The sequence below is a fragment of the Benincasa hispida genome, chromosome 2 (genome assembly GCF_027475165.1).
Source record: "Benincasa hispida cultivar pf3 chromosome 2, pf3_genome.v1.1, whole genome shotgun sequence".
Taxonomy (NCBI): domain Eukaryota; kingdom Viridiplantae; phylum Streptophyta; class Magnoliopsida; order Cucurbitales; family Cucurbitaceae; genus Benincasa; species Benincasa hispida.
Window position 1 is genome coordinate 19,733,227 of NC_143479.1, and position 20,782 is coordinate 19,754,008.

Below are 20,782 nucleotides of genomic sequence, written 5' to 3' on the forward strand. Positions count from 1 at the left end.
CGAAGGCTAGGCACTTGGATAAGCACAAGGTCACAAAAGGAATATCTAAACTGTGCAAGGATAAAAATCATTTAGAAACACCCTAGTTGGAAAAAGCTTTTGAAATAAATCATGCGATGTCCTGAAAACAAGTAAAGCCTTTTTTAAGGTTAAACTTGCGATCCCTAAAATTTAGAAATATTTTAAGAAGAGACTAGAATAAAAATTAAGAAGATTTTGGTTCATAAAATTTGAATAAGGCACCTCGAGAAATCTAGGTAAGAAAAAGGCGACTGACTCACTAAAGAAAATCTTTAGTTTATGCTTGAGAACAAGCATTGTTTTAAATTTGGGGGTGTGATACCGGGCAGAAATGCACGTTATTACAGCATAAAGATGTAAAACAATATGAGTATGCGACGATAAAAATATACAAAATCATGTCTAAAAGCATTAAACTAAGAATATTGCGATCGCATCGCCCATTGCATAAAAGCAGCTAATTTACTTATTTTGTGCAGGAAAAATGTGTTGGCGCAAAGAAAATTGCGATCCAAGGAATTTGGAGCCCGAGCGCAATGGAAGATTGTGACCACAAAGTCATGTGATCGTATGCGCTCACAAAAATTCACTCAAGAAGGTGGCCACATAAAGACGGCGCATCAAGGTGAAAGCATAATAAGCCATGATGGGACGAAAAGCTGATGACGGTTGAATCTGAATTTAGTTGACAAGTCGTTAACAGCACACTGTAGCAAGTACATTCAACTTTTCGGTGACCATTAATCGGCGCATCAGACAAAAGATTTAATTACGGTCCATCATTGCAATCATTTGAGAGAGGCTTCTTCACCTTGAGCTCTATAAATACCGAAGGCCACCATCGTTAAAGAAGTTCGAATTCTAAACAGTTCGCCATATACATAGAAGATAGAATATACAATTAGTTAGTCATAGTCAGTAGTTGTTCATATACTTAGAGGCAGAGGCGAGCGAAGAGAAGAAAACGCCGAGAAATCATTCTGGTTAGCTCGAAAGACTGCCGGGAAGTGCTGAAAAAGGAGAGAGGACCAACACTTGCGAAAGCAAGGATATTCTCTGGACAGAGTAGAGTAAAAGATAGTGTAAAAGCCTCGGGAAGCAAGACATTGCTACCGGGCTTCTTATCCCTACTTTCCATTGTTGTTTTGTATTCTGACTTTATTTATAAAATGGAATTTTCATCTCAACATCTGTTCAATCTCTTCACATTTCGCATGAGTAGCTAAATTTTTAAATGGGTTGAGAAGCACTTAGCTAGCATGACCTAAGATTTTCACTTTATGTGATCATCTTGTCTTATGTATGCGTCCTTCACCCTTTAGAGATACTTGAGAGAGTAGTCTAAAGAAAGAACCTAGACTTGAGAGAGTCATGTTAGAATCTATACTTGAGAGAGTTAGATTAGAACCGCATAAGCAAGAGATAGAAACTTAGAGATAAGTACTGTTTACTATTATGTATCGCATGCATCCTAGAAATAGGATATGATAGTATGCAGTCACCTTGTGTATGTGTGTATCATTCATCATCGTATAGACAAGAATAGAGGCTTAGACATAAGTCCTATCGACATTATTGTATACATCGCATGCGTCCTAGAATTAGGAACTATGGCATTTGCATTGAGAGGTGACATGTTGTTGTGTGTGTGTAGCATGATCGCATAACTTGAACGCAATCTTAGGAAGTGTTAGCTAAATCCCTTCTCAGCTCGTTCCTCGCATACTCATTGTAACTTTCACTGTCATCAACTCTTTACTTAATTTTGCCACATAGGATCTATACTTAAACCAACACATCAACCACTTATTTGTTCTTGTCATCGCAAAGGAATCGAAATCCATTAATGCATAGTGTCTCAGTAGTCTCTGTGTTCGACCATGGACTTACCAGAAAACCTAGTAAGATTTATACTTAGGTTTTACTAGGAAAACTTGCATATGCAACACATAATTCACCACCACAATTTCATACATTTATTTCATCACATTCACAACGCATCAATAGAGTGTTCAAGGATTTTCTTGACCATTTGTTATAGTTTTTATTGATGATATTTTGGTTTATTCCAAGATGGAGGCGGAGCATGAGGAACATATTATAAAGGTCTTGGGAATGTTGAGGGAGAATAAGTTGTATGCTAAATTCTCTAAGTGTGAATTTTGGTTGCGGCAGGTGTTCTTTCTTGGGCATGTAGTATTGAAGGAGGGAGTTTCGGTGGACCTTATAGAGATCGAGGCCATTATGAGTTGGCCTAATCCTACCACAGTCAGTGAAGTGCACAGTTTTCTGGGGTTAGTATGTTATTATCGTCAGTTTGTAAAGGATTTCTCTCGCACAGCCACTCCTTTGACCTATCTGACTAGAAAGGGAGTTTCCTTCGTGTGGGATAAAGCTTGCGTGGACATTTTTTAGAATCTCAAGCAGAAACTTGTAATTGCCCTGATTCTTACAATACCAGATGGTTCAAGAAGTTTAGTGATTTATAATGATGCTTCTAGGAAACAGCTAGGATGTGTACTTATGCAACTTGGTAGGGTCGTTGCCTATGTCTCTCGCCAGTTGTAAAGCCATGAACGAAACTATCCTACTAATGATTTAGAGTTAGCCGCAATGGTTTTTGCTTTAAAGATTTGAAAACACTAATTGTCCGGAGAGAAGATACAGATTTTCATAGACTACAAGAGTTTGAAATACTTCTTCACCCAGAAGGAGTTGAATATGAGACATCGCAGATGGCTGGAGTTAGTGAAAGATTATGACTGTGAAATTTTATATCATCCAGGTAAGGCGAATAAGATGGCAGATGCTCTGAGTGGAAAAACAATCCATTCAGCAGCTTTGATTACTAGACAAATGCATTGATGCAAAGATTTTGAACAAGCTAAGATTGCAGTAGTAATCGACGGAATCACTTCATGGTTGGCATAGTTGACAGTACAACCAACCTTGAGACAAAGAATTATTCATGCTCAACAGGGTGATCCTTACCTTCTTAAGAAGTTTCGACAAGCAGAGCAGGACGGGATAGTGAGTTCTCAATATCCCCTGATAATGGTCTTCAATTCCAAGGATGTTTATGTGTACTAGCATGCAGTAATCTTAAGAATGAGGTGTTGACAAAAGCTCACAACTCCCCTTTTTCGATACATCCTGGTAGCACAAAGATGTAACAGGATCTAAGACAGTATTGTTGGGGATGATGACCTAAAGTCTCGTGTCCTATAGTTTGTAAACACATTTTGTACGAACGCTTGTGATGTATAATATATGATATTTTCTACACTACTTGACTTTGTACATTGGATGTTTTATTTGTTTTACCACAAACCAATAAACTAAAATCCCTGATTGTCATTATGTAACTTAAACACGTATGTGGTGACATACAAGTGGATCATGTCTTAAGTGATAACCAAAATGGTATGTAGTATATGGATATAGGAGGGAACCCTTATCATGGTAACACTACGGATGTGGCCTGCTTTGTGGAATAGTTACAAGTATTGTGACTTGCTATAGATGGTTTGATTCTGATCATTCGTGTGAGGATATGCGAGCGAGGGCATCCTATACAAAGAGTTTGTATAAGACCTAACCATGAAGTGTTAACATCTCGTTATATAACATCATTCATGATAGAGACTCCACTTCACCAGGATGACCATAGGTAACATGACCTCAATCTTGAGTGAGTTGCGAACTTCTGAAATTGAGGGCGGTCCTTTGATTTGCATGGGTGCCAGTGGCCAGGTCACCGACTCAAACCTACCACTTCGGGGATTCGTCTGATTTAAGAGCTAGGAACTCAGCTAAACAAGATGGAATTCACTCCTTCCCCGAAGTAGGGGTAAGTAGATATATTGTTCCCTTAAGGGCTGATCCCAAGACTTGAATGATGTGGCACCACACACCTGCTCATGGCCCAAGAGGTGTCCACACATAGTGGGACTATGTTGTATTGTTCATTAGAGGGATCAATGATCCTTAAGGAGTTAGATGTAACTACAGAGGAACAATTGGTAAATTGGCTCAGCTGTACTTACGAGCATTTGTGAAGGGTTATCGTATTGATGATTGGTTATACCCAATGGACACAGAAATATATCTGTGGTAAGGAGAGTTTAGCTGTCGGTCTTTAGTGGAATGTCTGGCAGTTGGATCTTGTGGCTAAAAAGTTGAGTTAGCTATTCACGTACCGTTAGAGCTTCGAGCCATAGGTCCATAAGGTCCCCTTGGTAGATTGGATTCAAGTTGAGAATCAGTTTTTGGGTAAGTTTGAAATGTTCAAATTGACAAGAGAGAATTCGATTATAAATGATATGATTGAACTAGTTAATTATATGTGATATGATTGACTTTATGTATGAGATACATTAATTGAAGGAAATTGAATATAAATATGATTTATATCTAGTGGAGGAGAAAACACTATGGTTGATATATGATATTAAACTATAGGTTAATGAATATAATATGATTATATTTATTATTTTTTAATTGGACAATTATGAGATAATTGGCCACCGTTTTCTCCGTAACTGTGCGTTAGTGGGTAGTTCCATTCGATTTTTGTAACTGAAGAATAAAATGAAAATTGTTTTCATTTTGTAAAGAACGCGGTTATTTTCTAAAAAAAGTGTTGGTTGCTTATCGCTTAGTAAATCAAAGACTATACGATAGCTTGTGTTCACTAAACGATCGCTTACACGTGCGTGCCATCTACCAAACTCTCGCTTACCTTTTTCCTAAACGATCGCCTACCTTTTCCTACACGATCGTAGACCTCACCTAAACGATCAAGATCATGCCTATAAAATAGACGTTTCTTTCTCTCACTTGCTTGATCGTTGTACACGATATCTTTTCCTCCTCTCTACCAAATCCGAAAAGAGCCCACTCTTTGGATTCTCACTCCGAGAATACTAAGGGTTCTAAGTGGTGGTGTCATCCCCATTCTTCATCTGTTTGTGTGGAGTCCATTCGTGGTAGATGACCGAAGTTTTACTGAATGATAGCTTGACGTTTCATCGAGAGCGAGAGCTTCCGTTCGTGGAGAGAGCGAGATTTGCCAAAAAGAAGAGAGTTTTCAACTGGTAAGTTTCCTTATTCTCTTGGTTGTTTGTCTTTAAGCATGCCAGTAATTTATAGTTTGATGCATATTTGTTTGTTTGAGTGTAAATGTGGTAATTCTGTCACAATGCTTTTGGAAAGATCTGCTTCTGCTCAGAGGTACTCTTGTATAAGAGTTCCTTCAATTGGTATCAGAGTCAGGTTTCTGATATTCCAAATTCATTGCTGCAAAGAATTGCATTTACACTCTCGGTGGGTAAAAGCACGTTTACTCTCTGTTTTAAACATTAATTCGTTTGTGGATGTGTGGTTTAATGGAGTTTCTGGGATGAAACCTCGGTTTGTTAAATTTTTTACATTTTGAGTTAATTGTAAAGGTCCTTGCGTTTTTGGGCATTATTAACTGCTATCGAGTCTGTAATTTCAAAGTAGTTTGAGTCTGTGAGTCGTTCGTGAAAAAGCTTCGAAGCAAGGGTTGCTGTTCTTCGAGGAAGAAAATGATCAAGCGTTGGTCAGGTCGTGTAGACAATGGGGTAGATGATCATTGATTATCGAATACTTGGGAGCTATTTTACGTACACGCACTAGACGATCATATAGCTCAACAAGCTTCATCGCTTAGTTACTAACTGTACAATCGCAGAGTAAATCATGTAGTAAATCATTTACCTATCGCTTGTTAAGCGATCGTCTAGATGATCGGGCTTCGTAGCTTCATTGTCATCTAAGCGATCATTTAGCATCTGCGCGTTTTCACCTTGTGCACTAATGATCGTTTACCTGGCCTACGTTTACTAAACGATGGGAGCTTCGTCCGGCGGTTCAAGACCCAGTTTGCCTGTGAACTGGTTTGCTCGGTGAAAAAATGTAATAGATAGAATTTTTCATTCCGATTTTAGAGGTGGTTCATCCTGGTCCATTAATCTATGATAATATACATGAGATGTATGTTTTATTTAAATGTCATATGGTATGCCATATAGAAAAATCTCACCTTAGGTTATGCATTGGTGAAGCATCATCTCTTTATTATAAGTGTTATGATTTAGAGAAGCATGATTTAAATTACGTAAGAGCATCATATAATATAAGAGTTATATTTATGCATGCATAAAGCATTGATATGCATCATCTTTATATTATAATTGTTATAGTATAAGGGTGTGTGGAAAGCATGTGTGCTTGGTTGTTACTCGTATATAAAAGTTATGTATAGTAATGTCCGACATTGCATGAAGCATGACACATAGGTTAAATTTATAAGTGTTATAAATACCTAGTTGTGTAGCAATGTATGTGTTAGTTGTTTCTCTTATAAAAATTATAATAAGAAATTAGAACTAAAATCAATAAGAAAGATATGCATGTCAACTAGGTTTAATTCATGGTTTTAAAATGTTTAAAACTTGGATGAAATAGACCTAAGGTCATGGTTCTAATATGATTAGTAACCTTAGGCTTTAATCTTTAATCAGTTTAATAGGATTAAATTGACTAATAAAAAGTTAAAGGGTAGCAGATGTATCTATAAGGGATCTTTTGTCTAAGGCGGGTTCTGTCTAGGCTAGGGTATTTAAGTTAACGGAAACGTAACACCCCTACCTGGGAACCTACCTGGAAAGGTGAAATAGATAGATTTGATGCATGCATGCAAGCTTAAGGACAGTCCATTAAAGAGCTTAATGTGACTACTTGAACTTGTTTTATTTCAAAGATACAAGTCATTTTTTAGCGAAATTAAAATATGACTTAGACTAAAATCAGTAGCCGGATTGTCTAGGTTAATGAACCCCTAGGTAGAACATTCAGTGGGAGGTACTTGGGGCATTTGTGGCTTCATTTAAACCTTTCACGTTTCTCCCTTATTGTCCACATCGTGAGATCTACTCTCGGCCTCGTGGCACCCTGGGAGTGTCCCCCTAAAGGATGGTGTTTGGGTAGGTCAATATCAAGGTGGATGGAGAGAATGTTCATAGTAAGTGGGAGCAGGAAGTGCGACAGCATATCCCACGGTATCTCTTGTTAGGTTTAATAAAGTTTCTGTGCATTGCCTTGAGGCACCCTGGGAGTGTCCCCTTATAGGATGGCAGTTTTGCGCGTTTCTTTATTTGATCTTCTGTAAGAGGATAAGGTTACTTAGTTTCTTGTCTTAATCTGCTTCTTCACTACAATGGGCTCATTAGGGCGGGACTCTGGGGTCGAAAATAAGGGGTCACACTTACGCGAAATTGTTAAAGGTTAACAGTTCTGGACCGAATAAATGGTGGCTGTTAGGTTCAGTTCCAAGAGTTGGTTCTGCCTAATGGTTGAGAATATCTCATCCCAGTGAAGGGGCATCTGATCACCCCACCGATGACGTTTGTCCTGCCTCGCTGGGGCATCATTGCAAAATAGAAGTCTTAATAACTTAGGGTACTTGGTAACTGTTTTGCTAAAACTAATTGGTTAAAATGTGGTTTAGCAAAGCCTTATAAAAGTTTGCTCGTTTTTCAGCAACGATTTTAAAAATGGCTACAACCACAATTGATTTACTAAGCGCCGAAAAGCTTACTGGCGACAACTATTCTAGTTGGAAACAGATTATCACGATGATACTCATCATCGAGGATCTGATGTTTGCCCTTACGGAGGTCTATCCTCCTATTCCAACTCCAAACGCCGCTCGAAATGTTCGACAGGCGTATGAGCGATGAACACGGGCAAACAAGAAGGCCCGAACCTATATCTTGGCTAGTCTTAGTGACGTGTTGGCCAAAAAGCATAAGCCTGGTCTTAGTGAGATCATGGAGTCCATGCGGGGGATGTTCAGATAGCCATCTGAACAGCTCAAGCACGAGGCTCTTAAATACATCTTCAACTCTAAAATGGAGGAAGGCACCTCTATTCGTGAACATGTGCTTATCATGATGGTCCACTTTAACGTGGTGGAAATGAATGGGTCTAGAATTGATGAAGGCAGTCGGGTTAGCATAATCCTGCATTCATTGCCGGAGAGCTTCCTCCACTTTATTAGCAATGCGATTCTTAATAAAGTGGAACATACCCTTACAACTCTCCTCAACGAGTTGCAGACATATCAATCTTTACTAAAAAGTAAGGAGAGGAAAAGGGGCGAGGCAAATGTTGCCTTGTCTTCTAGAACGTTCCATCGAGGTTCAACCTTAGGGACAAAGTCTGCATCTTATACTTCTAAATCTAGAAAAAGGAAGAAGAAGAAAGGTGGTAAGGGGAAAGGGAAAACGTCTGCTAACCCGCCACCTGTCGCCTAGAGGAGGCGTCTACCCCGGTTGAAAAAGGAAAATATTTCCACTGCAACCAGGATGGACATTAGAAGAGGAATTGTCCTCGTTGGCTAAAGGAAAGGAAGGCAACCAAGGCTAAGGCCAAGGTAGACAAAGATAAATGTGATTTACTTGTGCTAGAAACTTGTTTAGTGGAGAATGATGATTTTGCCTGGATAATTGATTTGGGCACCACTAATCACGTTTGTTTTTTTTTTTTCGGGAGATTATATCCTGGCGACAACTGAAGGCTGGTGAGATGACGATTCGAGTAGGCACCAGGCACGTCGTCTCAATTGTGGCAGTGGGAGTAATCCAATTATCTATACATAATAGATTTCTTGTTTTAAAAGATGTATTGTAGTTCAGTTGAAAAGGAACTTAATTTCTGTAAAGTGTCTGTTACAATGTAAATACGCTCTTTCGTTTAATGTGGATAAAGTGTTTATTCATAAAGATGGAGTTGAGATTTGTACAGGTAAACTGGAAAATAACTTGTATGTGCAAAGACCATTAGCCTTAAGTTCCCTCCATAACATAGAGATGTTTAAATCTGTCGTAACTCAATCTAAATGTCAACGAATTTCTCCAAAAGAAAATGCCTAACTTTGGCACCTTCGATTAGGGCACATCAATCTTAATAGGATTTTGTGAAGAGTGGCCTTCTAAGTGAGTTAAAAGAAAACTCTTTACCGGTGTGCGAATCTTGCCTTGAGGGTAAGATGACTAAAAGACCTTTTACTAGAAAAGGTTATCGAGCCAAAGAGCCTCTTAAGTTAGTACATTCTGACCTTTGTGGTCCTATGAATGTGCGAGCCCGAGGAGGCTATGAGTATTTTATCCGTTTTATTGATGATTACTCTAGGTATGGGTATGTTTATCTGATGCAACAGAAGTCTGAATTTTTTGAAAAGTTCAAAGAGTTCAAGGCTGAAGTTGAAAATGCATTGGATAGACGGATTAAAACACTTGAATCAGATCGAGGTGGAGAATTTTTGGATTCAGGATTCCAGGACCATTTGATAGAACATGGAATTGTTTCCCAACTCTCAGCGTCAGGTACACTTCAGCAAAATGGTATAGCGGAGAGGAGAAACATAACCTTGTTGGACATGGTTCGTTCGATGATGTGTTACGCTTCCTTACCGGACTCATTTTGGGGTTTCACAGTGGAGACTGCGGTATACATACTCGACTGTGTTCCTTCCAAGAGTGTTGCGAGAACACCTCTAGAGTTGTGGAACAGACGTAAAGCTAGTTTATATCACTTCTGCATATGAGGTTGCCCAACATATGTGCTTGAGGCTAATACCAATAAGTTGGAACCACGATTGAGGTTATGCCTCTTTGTAGGCTACCCCAAAGGTATACGAGGGGGTTACTTTTATGATCCGTCGAAAAATAGGGTGTTTTTTTCCACGAACGTTACTTTCCTAAAGAAGGATCATATTAGGGAGCACGCTCCACGTAGTAAAGTCGTGTTACGTGAGCTTTCCAACGAAACTACTGAAACTTCAATAAGAGTTGTTGAAGGGCATGCTTCATCAGCAAGAGTTGTTGATGATGGTTCATCTAGTAGGTCAGTTCCACCTCAAGAGTCAAGGGAACCTCGACACAGTGGGAAGGTTGTGAACCCACCCATTTGCTATCTGGGTTTCATGGAAATCCTAGCTATGGTAGCAAATGGCGACGTTGAGGATCCGTTGTCTTATCAGAAGGAAATGGAGAATATAGACCGGGATTAATGGGTCAAAGCCATGGATCTCGAGATGGAGTCGATGTACTTCAACCCAGTTTGGGATCTTGTAGATCAGCCTGATGGGGTAAGATCTATAGGATGTAAATGGATCTATAAGAGGAAATAGGGAGCTGATTGGTAGGTGAAAACCTTCAAAACTCGACTTGTGGCAAAGGGTTATACCCAAATAGAGGGAGTCTACTATGATGAGACTTTCTCACCTGTTACCATATTAAAATCGATCTGCATCCTACTATCCATTTTTGCTTATTATAATTATGAAATTTGGCAAATGGATGTCAAGACGTTCTTCCTGAATGGAAATCTTGAGGGGATCATTTACATGGTGCAACCCGAGGGATTCATTGCCCAAGACTAAAAGCAAAAAGTTTGCAAACTGAATCGGTCCATTTATGGGCTGAAACAAGCATCTCGATCTTGGAACATTCAGTTTGATACTGCAATCAAATCGTATGGCTTTGACCAAAATGTTGTTGAACCTTGTGTCTACAAGAAGATCGTCAACAGTTCAGTAGTTTTCTTAGTGTTATATGTAGATGATATCCTACTCATTGGAAATGATGTAGGTCTACTGACTGTAGTTAAGAACTGGCTAGCGACCCAATTCTAAATGAAAGATTTTGGAGAGGCTTAGTTTGTTCTGGGAACACAGATATTTCGAGATCATAAGAATAAAGTGCTAGCACTGTCTCAGGCACCGTACATTGATAAGATGTTACTCAAATACTCGATGAAAGACTCCAAAAAGGGCCTACTGTCGTTCAGGCATGGAGTCACTTTGTCTAAGGACATGTATCCTAAGATGCCTTAAGAGGTTGAGGAGATGAGACAAGTCTCATATGCATCTCTCATTGGTAGACAGCAGTTAAGAACATCCTAGTATGTATCAGTAGGTATTAGTCTAACAATGTGGGAATAATCAGTAGGTATCAGTCTAACTAAGGCCAGGGTCACTAGACAGCAGTTAAGAACATCCTCAAGTATCTTCAGAGAACGAGGAACTACATGCTCGTGTATGGATCTAGGGATTTAATCCTTACTGGATACACGATTCTGACTTTCAGACTGATAAGGACTCTCGTAAGTCCACTTCAGGGTCAGTTTTTACGCTTAACGGGGGAGCTATAGTGTGGTGAAGCACTAAGCAGGGGTGCATCATCGAGTCCATGATAGAGGCCGAGTATGTAGCAACTTGTAAAGCTCTTACGGAGGCCGTCTGGCTCAGGAAGTTCCTGACAGAGCTGGAAGTTGTTTCAGATATGTCTAGGCGCATCACCCTTTATTGTGACAATAGTGGTGCTGTGACGAACTCCAAGGAGCCCAGGAGTCACAGGCACGACAAACACATAGAGCATAAGTATCACATGATCCGTGAGATAGTGCATCAAGGGAATGTGATCGTCACGAAGATCGCTTTGGAACACAACGTTTCTGAACAAACACGGCTACAGTGTTTGAGGGTTACCTTCAAAGCATGGATCTACAGTGCCGCCTGTGGCTGGACTAGGGCAAGTGGGAGATTTTCTTGTACTGAGCCTTAATGCCCTAGTTTATTGTTTTGTACCAGTTTTTGTATACCCCACTCGCTTTAGGACAAGTGGGAGATTGTTGATGATGCCCTAAAGTTTCGTGTCCTGTATTTTGTAAACACAGTTTGTGCGAACGCTTTTGATGTATAATATATGATATTTTTTTCACTACTTGACTTTGTACATTGGATGTTTTATTTGTTTTACCACAAACCAATATACTAAAATCCCTGGTTGTCATTACGTAACTTAAGCATGTATGTGGTGACATACAAATGGATCATGTCTTAAGTGATAACCAAAATGGTCTGTAGTATATGGATATATAAGGGAAACCTTATCCTGGTAACACTACGAATGCGGCCCGCTTTGTGGAATAGTTACAAGTGTTGTGACTTGCTATAGATGGTCTAATCCTGATAATTCGTGTGGGGACATGCGAACAGGGGCGTCCTATACAAGGAGTTTGTATAAGACCTGACCACGAAGTGTTAACATCTCGTTATACAACACCGTTCATGATAGAGACTTCACTTCACTAGGATAACCATAGGTAACATAACCTCAATCCTAAGTGAGTTAGGCACTCCTGCCATTGAGGGCAGTCCTTTGATTTGTATAGGTGTGAGTGGCCAGGTCACCGACTCAAACCTACCACTTTGGGGATTCCTCTGATTTAGGAGCTGAGAACTCAGCTACACAAGATGGAATTCACTCCTTCCTCGAAGCAGGGGTAAGTAGATAGATTGCTCCCTTAAGAACTGATCCCAGGGCTTAAACGATGTGGCGCCACACACCTTCTCATGGCTCGAGAGGTGTCCACGCATAATGGGACTAAGTTGTATTGTTCATTAGAGGGATCAGTGGTACTTAAGAAGTTAGATGGTACTTACAGGGGCAAAATGGTATGTAACTACAGGGGCAAAATGGTAAATTGACTCAACTGTACTTACGAGCACTGTGAAGGGTTATCGTACTGATAATTGGTTATATTTGATGGACACAGAAATATATCTGTGGTAAAGAGAGTTCAGCTATCGGTCGTTAGTGGAATGTCTAGCAGTTAACGGATGGTGGATCTCGTGGCTAAAGAGTTTAGTCAGCTATTCACGTACTATTGGAGCTTCGAGCCATAGGTCCATAAGATCCCCTTAGTAGCTTGGATTCAAGTTGAAAATTAGTTTTTGGGTTAGTTTGAAATGTATAAATTGACAAGAGGGAGTTTGATTATATATGATATGATTGACTTTATGTATGAGATACATTAATTGGAGGAAATTGGATATAAATATGATTTATATCTAGTGGAGGAGAAAACACTATGGTTGATATATAATATTAAACTATAGGTTAATGAATATAATATGATTATATTTATTATTTTTTAATTGGACAATTATGAGAAAATTGGCTATCGTTTTCTCTGTAACTGTATGTTAGTGGGAAGTTCCATTCGATTTTCGTAAAGAAAAAAATGAAATTTGTTTTCATTTTGTAAGGAATGCAGTTATTTGCTCAAAAAGGTGTTTGTTGCTTATCGCTTAATAAATTAGAGACTATACGATAACTTGTGTTTACTAAACGATCGCTTACATACATGCGCCATCGACTAAACGATCGCTTAGTGTCGAGCTTTTACTAAACGATCGCCTACCTTTTCCTACACAATCGTATACTTCACATAAACGATCAAGCATCTTGTCTATACGATAGACGTTTCCTTCTCCCACTTGTTTGATTATTGTACACAATATCTTTTCCTCCTCCCTTCTACCAAATCCGAAAAAAGCTCACTCTTTGGATTCTCACTCCGAAAATACTAAGGGTTCCAAGTGGTGGTGTCGTCCCCATTCTTCATCTATTCGTGTGGAGCCCATTCGTGGTAGACGACTAGAGTTTTGCTGAACGATAGCCTGGCGTTCCAGCAAAAGCAAGAGCTTCCGTTCGTGGAAAGAGCGAGATTTGTCGAGAAGAAGAGAGTCTCCAACTGGTAAGTTTTCTTGTTCTCTTGGTTGTTTGTCTTTAAGCATGCCAGTAACTTATAGTTTGATGCATATTTGTTTGTTTGAATGTAAATACAATAATTCTGTCACAATGCTTTTGGAAAGATCCGCTTTCGCTTAGAGGTACTCTTGTATAAGAGTTCCTTCAGGTATTACTGGTGGCATGATATGAAAAGGGAGGTAGTTGAGTTTGTTAGTAAATGCCTGGTATGTCAGCAAGTGAAAGCCCCAAGGTAGAGGTTGGCAGGTTTATTGCAACCTCTGAGTGTACCAGAATGAAAGTGGGAGCATGTGTCTATGGACTTCTTTGTGGGCTTACCAAAAACAGCGAAAGGTTATTGATGCGTTATTTTATGAGGTGAAATAATGGAATGAAATGCGATGATGGAAATGCGTTGAGCAACAAGTTTTCTCAGTAGAATCCAAATATAAATTCCACTGAGTTTCCTAGTAAGTCCAGGGTCGAACTCAGGGATTAGGAAAAATGGCATGCGGTGGTAATTTTCAAGAAGACTTTGCGGTAACCGAGAAATCAAATAGTTGTTTTGGGTTGTTATTTACGGTAATAAAATAAACAAATTCGACAGGGTTACGAAAAAAGTTGATAATACGAAAGATGCGATGAGTATGCGGTGAACATGTTGAGAAGGGGTTCAGCTAACACTTCCTAGGATGCGTTCATGTTATGCGATCATGCAACACACATATAATAACAAATCATCTCTCGACACAGATGCTACGGCTTCTAGTACTAGAACGCATGCAATATATGCAATGAATCTATAGGACCTACACATAAGTCTCTATTCTTATTTATGCGATGACAAAGTGACACACACACAAGTAAAGCGACCACATAATATCATAACCTACCTCTAGGGTGCATGTGATGCATGTTGGTAAACAGAGCTTATCTCTAAGTCCCTATCTCTTGCTTATGCAGATCTAATCTTGCTCTCTCGAGTCTAGATTCTAACCTAGCTCTCTCAAGTCTTAGGTTCTTTCTTCAGACTCTCTCTCGAGAAGCACTAAAGGGGTGTTGGGCACAGCATAAAACAAGATAATCGCATGCGATGAAGATCCTAGGTCGTGTTAGCTTAGTTCTTCTCAACCCATTCGACAAATTTAGCTACTCATGTGTGCTTTTAAGAAAGTAAACAGATGTAGATAAAGAAGTTCCATTGTATAGATATAGAGTTGAAATAAAAAATAACAATGTAAGGTGAGAATAAAGAGCCTTGTAGCAATCTCTTGCTTCCCAAGGCTTTTACACTGTCTTTTCTACTCTGTTCAAAAAATAGTCTCACTCTCGCGAGAGTCGGCCCGCTCCCTGCTTTTCCACACCTCTGGGTTCTCTCTCAAGTTTCCCTAAGCGATCTTCCGGTTTCTCTTCCCTTCTCTCGCTCCAATTTCTAAATAAAAAGGAAAACTATGAACAAGACTATTCTATCTAAGGGAAAATTCTCTAACTGTCCGAACTCCATTGCTGAAGGTTTCCTTCGTTATTTATAGAGCTTCGGGGTGAAAGGCGGCTTCTCTCTTATGATTGCACTGATGGGATGGTTGTAATTCTTTGACTGATACGCCGAATATTTGTCACCGAAAAGCTTAGTGTACTTGCTATAGTAGACCGTTAGCGGCTTGTCAACTTAATTTGAACTCGACCGTCATCAACTTTCTGTCCCATCATGATTAACTATGCTTTTCACCCAGATGCGCCCACCAAGTTGTGTCGGCTCTATGCGAAAATCCTTCTTGAGCAGATGTTTGCAAGCAAAAATCACCGCAAAGCCTTGCGGTAACGCTGCGCTCGACCGTTGCTTTCTTGTGATCGCACTTTTCGCTTTGTGTCAATGCATATTCTGCACAAAAATACAAAAATCGACTGTTTTTATGCGATGAACGCATGCAACCGCAATGTTACAAGCTTAATACTTTTTGGACGTAATCTTATATATTTTACCAACGCAAACCTGCATTGTTTAATAACTTAGCACAGTAATATTCAGTTATACAGTGATATGGGTTGTAGTGGATAGACTCACTAAGCTAGCGCACTGGGAGGTCTACGTTTTCAATGAATAGGTGGGTGCAACTGTATATAAAGGAGGTGGTAAGATTACATGGGTGCTGATGTCTATTGTATCTTGCAGAGATCCTCATTTTACCTCTAGCTTTTGGAAGAGCCTTCAGACAGCAATGGGTACTCGGAGATTTCAGTACAACTTTTCACCTCAGACTGATGGTCAAACTGAGTGCTTGAATCAAACATTAGAGGATATGTTGCGCGCTTGTGCATTGGAATTTTCAGGGAGTTGGGATTCTCACCTACGTTGATGGAGTTTGTATATAATACTAGTTATCAACCCACTATCGGTATGTCACCATTTGAAGCCCTGTATGGAAAGAGTTGTAGGTCTCTCGTTTGTTGGAGTGAGATCGGTGAACGAAAATTATTGGGAACCGAGCTAGTTCGGATTACAAACGAGGCAATGCTGAAAATTAGAACTCAGATGCAAACAACACAAAGTAGACAGAAAATTTACGTCGATGTTAGGTGTAAGGACCTTGAATTTGAGGTAGGTGACAAAGTATTCCTAAAGGTAGCTCCTACGAAAGGTGTTCTAAGGTTCGAGAGAAAGGGGAGGTTAAGTCCACGTTTCATTAGACCATTCGAGATCCTAGAATGGATCGACCTATGGCTTATCACTTAGCCTTGTCACCTTCTTTTTCTGCGATTCACAATGTTTTTCATGTATCAATGTTAAGGAAATATGAGTTAGACTCATCCCATGTGGCAGTCTTCGAGTCCTTACGGTCAAATGAGAACTTAAACTATGAAGAGAAGCCTATATGAATCCTTGCGAGAGAAGTGAGAGTTTTGCGCAAAAAGGAGATAACACTTGTAAAGGTTTTATGGCAGAATCACCAGTTTGAGGAGGAAACATCACAGTATCCAGAGCTTTTCTAGGATTAGAACTTTCAAGGATAAAAGTTCCTTAAGGAGGGTATAATGTAACAACCCAAATTTTCAGGAAAATTTTATTTAATTGTCTTGTCTTATTATGTAAGGATTGAGACAAAATTGAGTTATTGTGTTTAAATAATTCAATTGTTAATAAGTATGGCAAGAAACTAAGGGTGGTTTTAATTTAATTGAAGGGTTGGTTTTTATTGTATTTTTTTTATTGAAATTATTTGGAAAATATTTGGAAAAGACTTCCTTGATTAATAAAAAATTCTTTTTGGGCTTTAATTTGAGAAGTAAGAGAAAATTTTATATTTAGGAAAAGTATAGGTTTGGAAGAAAGAAAGGAAATTAAGAAAAGAGAAAAAAAAAAGGTACATAAAAATATAATATATGTATTTTTTTAGGAAAAAGAATTAGGGTTTTAAAGGATATATGTATATATATTTAAGTTACGGTTGCTTTGGGAAGCGCACTAAAGAGAAAAAAAAAAGGAAGAATTATAGTCACATGAGCCCTCCCCCCCCCCCTCTACCATCCTCATCACTCAGTCTCGCTCGTCGTTGTCCCTCCTCTAGTCGGTCACATCGTCGTCGTCTCTCCTCCGGTCGTTCACATTCGTTGTCCTCAACTCCCAGTCGTCATTAGTCGTTGAAACGTCATTGGAGTCTTCCCTTGCCTCTTGTCATCCCAGTCTTGGCATTTGGTTAATATTTGGGTTTGGTTCTTGATTACCCAACAATTTGTTAGCTTAAAAACTCTTGTTCTTGGTGTTTGAAGGTTAGATTAGAGTTTTGGAAGGTTTTGGGGTGCTGTCTAGTGAGTACAGGATTGATTTTAACAAGATTTTGATAAGGATTTGAGTTTTTTTATCGATTGGAGTGTGAAGGATGCTATGATTTTAGTTTATAATTATTAATTGTGGCCTACTTTCAGGTTCGATTGTTCGATTGAAATTTTGGAGTGGTTTTGGAATAAACCACGTGTAGGTAAGTGGTTTATGTTGGGAATGTCCTAAAACTTCCAGTTCGTAATTTTGGAAACATATTCTATTTATCAATAAAAGTATTGTTGAAGTTTTTTTTTCAATAAAAGTATTATTGAAATTTCATTATGTTATAAAATCCAATAAACGAACCCATGGCTATAGTATGAATACTTTAACTTTATGTAGAGGCATAAGAGAGGATCAAGTTATAGTATATAACCTAAAAGATGATCAAGTTATAGTATATAACCTAAAAGGTCTATAAGTAAATAGATGAGATTGGGTACCTCATCTTGGGGACACTATGGATGCGGCTTACTTTGTATACTGATACAAATGACGTGATTCTAAAATCGTTCATGTGGATCATGCGAGTGGGGGCATCCTATGCAAAAGACGTTTGCATAAGACCGAACTATGAAATAGTCACTTTTCTTTATAACGATCATTTTCTGTTAAAACTGACTATTTCAATTTAATGACCTAAGGTAACTCCATCTTAATCCTGAGCTAACTATGAACTCCTGTTTATTCAGGATTATCCTTTGATCTGAGTAGGTGAAAATAGTTTAACAGCACTACTCAATAAGCCTCCCATTTTGGGGATAAAACCAGATAGATAGTTGGAGACATAGTCCTGCAAGAAGGAATTCACTCCTACCCAATTTAGGGTTAGCATATAGGTTATTCCCTTAAGTACTGATTCTTGGTTTTGAACAAAGGGGCCCTGCCCTCTCATGGCCGAGAAGGATATGGTTTATTAGTTGGACTATAAATCAATTGTTCGATAGAGGATCAGTGGAGACTTAAGGAGTAAGATGTATTTATAGGGGTAAAACGGTATTTTTAACCTAGCTGTAGATATGAACAACCTACAAAGAATCGACATACTGATTATGGTTAAATCGAGTGGACAGAAATATATCTATAGTGAGGAGAGTGCAACTATCGAGCTATAGTCGTATGTCTCGGTAGTTAACGAATATTGATTATTTCGGATTAAAGAGTATAACCGATTAATCTCAAATCGTTGAAGCTCATGATCTGTAGGTTCGTAAGGTCCTTTTACTAGCTCGTAAAAGATTAAACCTTTGATTAGAAGATTGAGTGAATTTGAAGTGTTCAAATTTCTATTTAGGGTTTGAATTTGAAATGTTCAATTTCAATTTAGGGTTTGAATAATTATATTTGATATAATTAACGTTTAATTTTGTTGAAATTAAACATAATTGGAGAGTTCAAAATATTTAAATATTGATTACATGAATATGATTCATGTTTAAATTAGGTGTTTTATTAATTTAATATTTGATATTACATTATTATTTAATTAATTATTTAAAATTAAATCAATTTCCATTTGTTAAATTCAATTTTCCAGAAATTAAAATTTCGTTTGATTTAATTTAGAATTAAATCTAATTAAAAATATTGTAAAAAATTTTAGTTAGTGGATTTGTCCCAAAAATGAGATTCTGAATGGATTAATCTATATTTTAACATCTTGTCTACTATCTAAGTGTTTTGAAGTGTCAAGAGGCTAAATCAATAAGTGCTTATATGTATTTGTTGAATAAATAATTTCGATTTTTGAAATTGAAAGAAGAGAATTATGAAATTTTGGAAATTTCAAGAGAATTTCTTCTAACTCTCAAACCCTCTCCATATTCACCCACATTCCTTCTCAATTATGAGTTCCACCACTCAATTCAAGGTTGCGAATAGTATGATTTGTTGAATAAACATGTTTTATGCTCAAATTAAGTGTAATTAGAGTACTTAATGATTCTGTTAACTTCCGTTTTATGCATGTCTACTCTATCATTTTTTTAAAAAAGTTAAAGTTATGGTTTAGAAATTGAAGCTAAATGTTAAAAATTAATTTATGATTTGTGCTTTAGGATTTGATTCAAATTGTGTGGGATCTAGACGGGTTGGCTTGCTTGAATAACAACGTTTAGGCCTAAATTCAGGTAAGTGATTTACTATCGGTTCGCCCTTGAACCCCAAATTGATGTTAGGATTGCGAATGCACTGTAGGCATGTTTCTGTTGTGATGGAATATTCTTCTATGGTTGATTGTTATTCAATTTTTAGACTGTTTAGGAAACTCATGAGTTATGCTACTATGATCATTACAATATGTCATGGCTTGTTATGAATTTGGACGATGTATGTTTCATGTCGGATTGATGGTGATAGTTAGCACCCCTATCGGATTGTATTCATCCCCTGAGTTTGTTTCAGCATCCTTATGGGATCACCACCCATGATTATGTTATTGTCTCTTCGGAGTCACTTCCTATGAAAGTGTGCCTTTGAGTTCACCCCTTAAGCCTATGTTTATGCCTATGTCTGGATGCACACTTTTGTCTTGATAGGGATACTAGCCCGTATACCTTGTGAGCCTAGTAGTGGATCACTTATTGGGTATTTTTATGCTCACCATTTTCCTTTTCTTTTTTTTTTAGGTAAAAAAAAGGATAGAATGGCGAATGAAAGAAGAATCCATGAACGAGCCTTGGAACTTGACAATGCTTCCGCACATGTTTTTCTTATGTTTGCAAGTTTTAACTTTGAAATTAAACTTTTAAATTCTTTGAATATTTCACTCGATTTTTTTCTTTTTATTTAATTTATTTTAAATTAAAGCTAGAGGTAAAGATTTTATTTTATTCTATTATATTTTATTTATTTATTATTATTATTATTTATTTATTTATTTTTATAGTTATTATAATAAAGATTTGTTTTGTTCTTTGATTTTAGTGAAATTCATTTATACATGCATACAATAGCGATTCGATTCATTGATTTATAATTTAGGGTTTGATGTGAAATGTCTAAATTTTTGTTTCTATGAAATGAGTCTACATGCTACCATTGTACACCTTTAGAAAAATAAAGATACATACAATACAACAGACGTCAGTGCTAGGATTGAAGGGCAATTCAGACATTACGTATGTTCTGCTCTTTGATTTCTCCATTTTCGATTCACTTCACCCGTTACTTAGAGCTCTCATGGACTGCCACTTATTGTGAAAAACATGCTACAGTGGCAGAAAATACACTCAAATCATAGAAGTACAACTTTAATGTTATTCTGTCATTCCAAACAGATTCTAAAACCAGATGCCCGCACTAATGTCGGATTATT